Source organism: Carcharodon carcharias, chromosome 2, assembly GCF_017639515.1.
Source record: "Carcharodon carcharias isolate sCarCar2 chromosome 2, sCarCar2.pri, whole genome shotgun sequence".
Lineage (NCBI taxonomy): Eukaryota > Metazoa > Chordata > Chondrichthyes > Lamniformes > Lamnidae > Carcharodon > Carcharodon carcharias.
The window spans coordinates 168,161,340-168,170,630 of NC_054468.1; the positions used below are offsets into that span (position 1 = coordinate 168,161,340).

A 9,291-nucleotide genomic window follows, 5' to 3' on the forward strand; every position below is an offset into this window, starting at 1 on the left:
GAGGAGTGGACCAGGGTGTCCCAGAGGGAGCGATCCCTACGGAATGCTCCCTCCACCTGGACCCCTACCTCTGGATTCTTACCGTCTCTTGATCTTTTCATTGAGAACTGTCGGCGCGACATTAGTCGTCTCAATTTCTCTGCTCCACTCACCCATTCTAACCTGTCTCTCTCTGAACTTACTGCACTCCATTCTCTCAGGTCCAACCCTGACATTGTCATCAAACCCGCTGACAAGGGTGGTGCTGTTGTTGTCTGGCGCACTAACCTCTACCTCGCAGAGGCTGAGCGTCAACTCGCAGACACTTCCTCCTACCTCTCCCTGGACCATGACCCCACCACTGAACATCAAGCCATTGTTTCCAGGACTGTCACTGACCTCATCACCTCTGGGGATCTTCCTCCCACAGCTTCCAACCTGATAGTCGCCCAACCTCGGACGGCCCGCTTCTATCTCCTACCCAAAATCCACAAACAGAACTGCCCCGGTAGACCGATCGTCTCAGTTTGCTCCTGCCCCACAGAACTTATTTCTCGTTATCTTGACTCCCTTCTCTTTCCCCTTGTCCAGTCCCTTCCCACCTACATCCGTGATTCCTCTGACACCTTATGTCACATCAACAATTTCCAGTTGCCTGGCACCAACCGCTTCCTCTTCACCATGGACGTCCAATCCCTCTACACCTCCATCCCCCACCAGGATGGTCTGAGGGCCCTTAGCTTCTTCCTTGAACAGAGGCCCCATCCACCACTACTCTCCTCCGTCTGGCTGAACTTGTTCTCATGCTGAACAATTTCTCCTTCAACTCCTCTCACTTCCTCCAAATAAAAGGTGTGGCTATGGGTACCCGCATGGGCCCCAGCTATGCCTGTCTCTTTATGGGTTATGTGGAACATTCGTTGTTCCAGTCCTACTCCGGCCCCCTTCCACAACTCTTACTCCAGTACATCAATGATTACTTCAGTGCCACTTCATGCTCTCGTCGAGACTTGGGAAAAAAAAAAATTATTAATTTTGCTTCCAATCTCCACCCCTCCATCATTTTCACGTGGTCCATCTCTGACACTTCCCTTCCCTTCCTTGACCTCTCTGTCTCAATCTCTGGTGATAGACTGTCCACCAATATCCATTACAAACCCACCGACTCCCACAGCTACCTCGACTACAGCTCCTCACACACCGCTTCCTGTAAGGACTCCATCCCATTCTCTCAGTTCCTTCGCCACCGTCGCATCTGTTCCGATGATGCCACCTTCAAAAACAGTTCCTCTGACATGTCCTCCTTCTTCCTTAACCGAGGTTTTCCACCCACGGTCGTTGACAGGGCCCTCAACCGTGTCCAGCCCATCTCCCGCGCATCCGCCCTCACGCCTTCTCCTCCCTCCCAGAAACATGATAGGGTCCCCCTTGTCCTCACTTATCACCCCACCAGCCTCCGCATTCAAAGGATCATCCTCCGCCATTTCCGCCAACTCCAGCATGATGCCACCACCAAACACATCTTCCCTTCACCCCCCCTATTGGCATTCCGTAGGGATCGCTCCCTCCGGGACACCCTGGTCCACTCCTCCATCACCCCCTACTCCTCAACCACCTCCTATGACACCACCCCTTGCCCACGCAAAAGATGCAACACCTGCCCCTTCACTTCCTCTCTCCTCACCGTCCAAGGGCCCAAACACTCCTTTCAAGTGAAGCAGCATTTCACTTGCATTTCCCCCAACTTAGTCTACTGCATTCGTTGCTCCCAATGTGGTCTCCTCTACATCGGAGAGACCAAACGTAAACTGGGCGACCGCTTTGCAGAACACCTGCGGTCTGTCCGCAAGAATGACCCAAACCTCCCTGTCGCTTGCCATTTTAACATTCCACCCTGCTCTCTTGCCCACATGTCTGTCCTTGGCTTTCTGCATTGTTCCAGTGAAGCCCAACACAAACTGGAGGAACAACACCTCATCTTCCGACTAGGCACTTTACAGCCTTCCGGACTGAATATTGAATTCAACAACTTTAGGTCATGAGCTCCCTCCCCCATCCCCACCCCCTTTCTGTTTCCCCCTTCCTTTTTTTTCCAAAAAATTATATAGATTTTAATCTTTTCCCACCTATTTCCATTATTTTTAAATATCTTAAAATCTTTTATGCTCTCCCCACCCCCACTAGAGCTATACCTTGAGTGCCCTACCATCCATTCTTAATTAGCACATTCGTTTAGATAATATCACCAACTTTAACACCTATGTGTTCTTTTGTTGTATTGTTGTTGACATCTTTTGATGATCTGCTTCTAACGCTGCTTATTTGTCCCTACAACCACACACCCCCCCCTCCACTTCTCTCTCTCTCCGCCCCCCCCCCACCCCACACACCTTAAACCTGCTTATATTTCAACTCTTTCTTGGACTCGAACTCAAGTTCTGTCGAAGGGTCATGAGGACTCGAAACGTCAACTCTTTTCTTCTCCGCCGATGCTGCCAGACCTGCTGAGCTTTTCCAGGTAATTCTGTTTTTGCTCAAGTCTTTAAACCTTGTTCTAATTTTGATAGTGTCGGGCGAGCGTCCCAACGGCATTGTGCACTCGCGTGATATCTTGCTCAGTGGACACACACAGCAGTTGGAAGCATGGACAATTAAGTGGGCAGTTAAGCCCATGTAGGGGGGCTATTGAAAGCAATTTTTTGCGGCCCAGCCACCTTGTAAGAATTGTAATTTACACTTTCAAAATTAAAACAAGGTTTAAAAACTTGTTAAAACAATTTCTTTCTCATGTGTGTGAATTTGTATCCAGATTAAAAGTCCCACATGTTTGTCAACACATATGCTTTATCTTAGATGGCATCATAGTTTTTCAAAAGTAACTTGCTAAAAGTTCTGATACTCATTGGTCAGTGTGTTGTTATCAGATCTCCTCACCTGAATGGGTGAAGTCAATTTTTTTTCAAAGGTAAAGTGAAGCCTCTAAACCGTGACTATGCTGTGGCATTGAAAGTCAACATGTAAATTCCTAGATTCTTAAAGCTGTGAGAAATTTTGTTACATTTGTGGTTAACTCTGAATAAAAGTATAAGGGTCCACTCTGCTCGAGGTGAAATGGATTAATTCAGCAGCCTGAAAACTGAAGCCGCTGGTGGAATGTGTTAATTCCCTGCTAGTCTGGAACCTGCTGTATCTCCTTCAGATTATCTTCGAATTGTGATTTTTGGCCAGAAATCTCAACTCAAACTTATAACTTAAAACATTGGTTTATCTAATTATAATTTCCCTTGATCTGACTCCATCCTCATCCTGATGCTTTCAACTCAAAGTGCTGAAACTCCACACACAAGTAACAATTTAGGGAAGAAAGCACATTAAAGCTCACACACAAATTCTTCAATGCACACAAACACACATATATATAAATATATATATATTCCCATTCTTATAACATTTAACTTAACAACTTAAAACTTTCATTCTCGAAGCAGAACTTCAAGTAGCAATGGGGGTGTGGGGGGGTGTTGTGGAGGGAGGAATGTTCAAGGTTTTCTCTCTCACCAGAACAAAAGCTTCAGTGACTTACATTAATATTTTTTCCTTTCACCTTTTAAGATATTTGCCAAAAATTCTTGGTGGCGGACGAGCCAATTAGCCAGGCGGCCTTTACATTTTTGCTCAAACCTCAATCCACTGAAGGACGAAATCTCCGTGGGGAAATAAAATAAAAAGAGAAATCCGGGGACAGGTTTTTTTATGAGGTACACTTTCGGATACTTGATTGTGCTGCATGGAGATATTTTGCAGCATTTTTGTTGCTTTGTTTATTCTGTGGAGGAATGAACTTCCCTGAGGCATCTATCTGCCTTCAGGGAGCTCATTAGAAGTGGTCACCAGCACCCGCGGTGACATCGGCGCCCATCCTCTTCTCGTCCCCACCGGCAGTGCTGAGCCTTTCTCAGCGCACGTTTCATGCTGGCTGGCCACTAAACATGGTTGGGGGTCACTCGCGGTCAAGGCCCATTTTCTATCTGCTCCCAGGCCTGCCGATCAGGCGTGCCCGACGAGCATAGAATTCAGGCCCTAATATCTGGTGTAGAGAGAGAACTGGTGCAGTAAAATGGGATGGACCATTTCCTACTGCCTGGTTTACAGTAGTAGTCAAACAATAAATGTAACATTAGCCATGGCAGACAAAAAATTATATTAGAGACCCAGTGTTTCCGCACTGGTTCTCTCCATACAACAGAAACTAGGAAACAGTCTATCTGGTTGTACCGCACCGGTTCTCTCGCTACACCGGGCATTAGGAAATGATTATCCTGTTTTACTGCACTGATTCTTTCACTATGCTCGACACTAAGAAACTGGCTATCCCTTTTTACCGCATCAGTTCTCTCAATACACCAGACACGAAGGGCAGAATCTTCGGCTTGGCGATAGGGGAGCCCACTCGCCAAGCCAGCTGCACGCCCACCAAACTGTCAAAGGCCTATGAAGGCCACTTAAATATCAATTAAACTAACAAGCTGAGCTGCCTGTCTAACCTTAAGGTTAAGAGCCCAGACGGCCTTTGCATTTTTCATGGAACCTCATCCACAGGTGGGATGAGGTTTCATGGACCTCTTCAAAGTGTTTTAAAAGTTTTTAATAAAATTAATGGACATGTCCCAGCTCATGTGACAGTTTCACATGAGGGGACATATTCTTAAAATTTTTGTTTTCCTTTAATCAATATTTCATCAGTGAAAGTAACCTCCCTGAGGCGCCTCTGTGCCTCAGGGAGATTTCTGCGCCCTTTTGCATGCATGCATGAAAAAGCGCACTCCCAACTCAGGGGAAACCGCGCCCCCCCCCCAACTCTGCCCGCACAGGGAGTGCTCAGCGCTTACGGGTGCTCATCACACTGGGCGGGCCTTAATTGGCCCACCCACATGAAATGGCAGCGCGGACCTGATTGGGGGCACCGATTGGGTCTGCGCCCGCCTGCGCCTGTCACCGCACAACACCCCCGACGGAGGAAAATTCTACCCTGGAAAACGACTATCCCGTTTTACCACTCCAATTCTCTTGCTACACTGGACACTAGCAGCAGAATTTTCCCTGCATGTGCCCGACCCGAATGAGAGTAAATAGTGTGTGATAACATTGGGCGATGTCCCGACGTCATCGTGCACTCTCACGATATTTTGCTTGGTGGACGTGCGTGAGAGGCGGCAGCGGCCTGTCGACAATTAAAAGGCCTTTTAAGGCCCTTAATCAATTATTTAAATTTGATTTTTTGCTGCCTGTCCAAATATTCGGATGGTGGGTGGGTGAAAAGGCCAAGAGACCTTTGGATTTTTGAGGAAACCTCATTCACAGACGAGATGAGGTTTCCGATGTTAATTAAAAATACAATATAAATGTTAAAATCTCATTTATAACATGTCCCTGCTCATATGACAGAGTCACATGAGGGAACATGTTTATCTTATTTTTTAAATTTATTTTTAATGTTATAACTCTTCAGCTCCCTGACACAGCTCTGTGTCTTCAGGGAGCTTTTAGTGCAAAACCTCTGCACTCTCCCTCCTCCCAACCCCACCCTGGCAGCGCTGAATGTTGCAGTGCGTGATTCACGCTGGCTGGCTGTTAATTGGCCAGCCAGCATGAAATCTCGGTTAGGGCCCAATTGCAGGTGGCAGTCAGTTTCGTGGCCACTACCAGGCCCGCCTGCTGTGCCCGCCTGACGAGATAAAAGTCCTGCCCCAGGAAATGGTCTATCCCATTTTATCACACCAATTGTCTTGCTAGACCGGACACTAGGAAACAGTCTATCCTATTTTACCGCACCGATTGTCTCAAAGCTCTCACTAGGAAGAGGCTTGAACCATTTTACCACTTGGGCATTGGTTAATTGGTGCCACACTGTCCTCAGTTACTCCACTCACTGGCCCGTACTCTGGTTCAGATCCTCAAACCGACCCACTTCTTTATCTAATGGGTGGTAAATGAATGTACCCACCCGTCTTCTGCTGTCAACATTCGACTTGGTGCCAGCAACCTATATTGTGAGGATCCTGCAGACAACGCCAATTGTTGTGGTGAAAAAAATACCATGCTTGAGTCTTGTGAGAGTCAATCAATCAAGAACTTTATTACAAGCACATGCTGGGAGGGAACAGTCTGATTCTACAGTGTGTTTCCCAGATACAAAGGCTGCATAACATTTTTATATCTATTAGTCATCAGATTTCACTATACAACCTCCAATTACTTGCCTAATGAGAAGAATTATCCAGGCTGCAAATGTCTTTGTTACATTATTGGGAGGCTGTGAATGCTTCGGATCTAACGCCTCCCGGCCTGTGCTCTTATCGCCCTAACATTTCTTTACCCATTCCGTGATTTTTAGTTGGGTTCCCACGTTATTGGCTACATACCTATCATGTTGGCTATATTTCCCATCATGCTTAGAATGAGCTCTCATAACTAAATTTGTTGATTCTAAAACTATTAATGCATGTCTTAATATTAATCTGAATATGGAACCATTTCAAATACCCACCTTCAATACTATGTACAATTTAAATTCAATCAGTAAAACCTAGAATTGAAAGCTGGTCTCAGTAATGGTGACCATGAACCTATCATTGATTGTTGTGAAAACCCAATTGGTTCACTAATGTCCTTTAGGGAACTAAATCTGCCATACTTACCTGCTCTGGCGTAGATGTGACTCCAGACCACAGCAATGTGGTTGGCTTTTAACTTCCCGCTGGAATGGCCTAGCACACCACTCAGTTCAAGGGCAATGAGGGATGGGCAACAATGTCAGCCATGTTCACATCCCATGAAATATTATATTATAAATGGTGTGTGTACCTGTATCCACATGTCCACTTAATTCTTCTACTGGTCATAAGGTTCATACCCTGAGAATATCTACAGGCAATCACACACTGGCAATTTACACATGCTTTCAGCCATTCTTCACAAATTTTACTCAGCTACTCTTCTATGTGAAAGTATTTTTTTATTAGTTTCCAACCTTCAACTTCAGGCAAGCATTCTCTGCTACCATGTTAAACCTCTGACAGCCAGTTGGTGAAGGAGGAGACCAGAAGTCAATCATTATTCACAAAGTAAACCATTACAAATGTATAGCTCCTAACTCCACAACCCACCACCAGTGGCCCTAAGTGTCTCTTTATACATGTTTAGGTAATTATCCAATGAGTAGCACACTCCACCTGTGTACATGTAACCTTAATTTGTACAACTAGTATCAGGGAGGGTGAAATGCTGCGGGTTGAAAGCATTGTGACAGCTCATATGAGCTCAAAGAAGTACAGTACCTATTGTCTTTATTGAGCTCAATGTAAGATGGCTCTCCCCAACTTTGTGCCTCATGGCAGAGGTCAAATGACTACAGCAAGCCAGATAGGACCTTTCTTACATGATTGCATTTCAAAACCAAAACATCCCCCTTTTCATAACAAACAAAAGATACAAACATCCCATTTTCCTAACGTACAAAAGACAAATTTGCATACACTATCATGTGTAATTTTGAGTTACCCAAGTTACCCACTACACTACAATTGTTTTCATGCATTAATAAACTTTGTTATTATAGTCAGTCTCTGCACATGCATTGCATACATAGTCATTCGATCATACAGGCGTCTTAATGGTACATATGTGCGCTGTCATTGGCTGTTCATCTGGGTGATGTTCTCTCTTTAGGGAGTGTCGTTCCTGGGAAACTCGATGCTGTGGTAATTGTTGCTATTGTTCCATTTCCATTGTTGGGGACTGGTGGGCCTCTGGGAGTGGCAGTCATTCTGTACTCCGTGCAGCTGATGCAACCCCATCTTCCTGATCAGCCACCTGCAGTAAATAAACAATTCACTTATTGTTCATATATACCTGCAGTTGCACTGGTATATTCAGTCATTTACTTCCACCACCTACGCTTTAGGTGACAACTGCTTCACACATGTTCCAAGTTATCACATGAGCTGACTCCTGTTAAGAGCATTGAAGGTTTGTAACTCTTTCGAGTACAAACCTGTTTCCATCTGTTTCAGATGAAGTTACATTTTTTCATAGTTTGCCATTGTGAGATTTGAACTCTTGATCTTGGGGTTACAAACCCCATAACCATAACCACTTGGCTATTTAGGCCAAGCTGAAGGTTTGTACCCTGACTGGCTCTCCAATGCTCAAATCTGGCAATGGCTTGGCAGTCTTATCAAAATGAAATTTGGCTTTCTGCCATTTTTCCCTGACTTTTTTCACTCATGCCTGTTACTACTTCTGGCTTCTGTAGCTTTATTTGCTACTGGAAGAGTTCTTTGGGGTGCAGCATGAAATTAGTCTCTGGACAGGGCTACTTTCCATGCCTTCGGTCAGTGTGTTTCTCCACTTAAGGATTGTCTTGTATACATCTGTGCTGGATTTGCTCGATTACTTGATGACTTTCACTGCTGCTTCAGCCTTTCCATTCTTTGACAGGAGCTGGGAGAGGAAAATTTACATTTCTCATTTTCAAAAAATTACATTTTTGACTCACCCAGTGATTTTCTTCCAGCCTTCGGCTTGTGTTTGCTTTTCACTGTCAGTGGTTTCTTTCAACAGCTTTTTACAGCCCTGAACTTTCTGTTTCCTCTTTCAGTAGCTGTGGCTTAACTCCAGCTTTTCAAAACTCAATCTCAGCTCCACTTCTGACACCATTTAAGAGTTCAAAGAAGTGCGTTGCTTCTAGTACAATGTCTTAATTATTGAACTGAATGTAGGATGGCTCTCCCCAGCCTTGTGCCTCATGGCAGAGGTCATATAACTACGGCAAGCCAGACAGGACCTTTCTTACATGATTGCATTTCAAAACCAAAACAACAGCTACCTGGCAATCTTGCACACAACTACATAACAATCTTTTCGCAGTTGCACACCAGCTGCACGTTGATAGAGTAGAAGCCCTGTGTGGACGAATACTCCTGACTGAATTAGGTGTGCTTTTGTTGCCGCGTGTGATGTTGATAATGTCCTGCACCTGTGGGCAGCCATCCAGCTCTACAAATCCAAGAACCCGCTCAGTCCGATCAACATCATCGGAAGAAAAGTTAATGTATTTAGCTTCCCTGGCTAACAAGTCACAGTCACCTGTCTTATATATTTATGGAGCAGTGGCTGTGAGCTCCTGAAAATACTCTGAACCCTGGAGGGATCCAGATACAAAGAAGTGAGACACTGGTGTTTTTATGTGTCGAGGAAGCTTATCATCTGCCTGTGCAACCTGTGTACCAAAGATGGCTGCTGATGAATTGC

At 45.2% G+C, this 9,291-nt stretch overlaps 1 long non-coding RNA gene across 1 annotated transcript; it reads right to left on the reverse strand.

Annotated features, from left to right (window-relative positions):
- Positions 1-6,090: 6,090 nt before the first annotated feature.
- On the reverse strand, positions 6,091-8,807 carry LOC121271552. The gene is made up of 2 exons (XR_005941737.1): positions 8,537-8,807; positions 6,091-7,851 (listed from the first exon to the last, which is right to left on the reverse strand). It is a non-coding gene; the product is annotated as an uncharacterized LOC121271552 (long non-coding RNA).
- Positions 8,808-9,291: the final 484 nt, after the last annotated feature.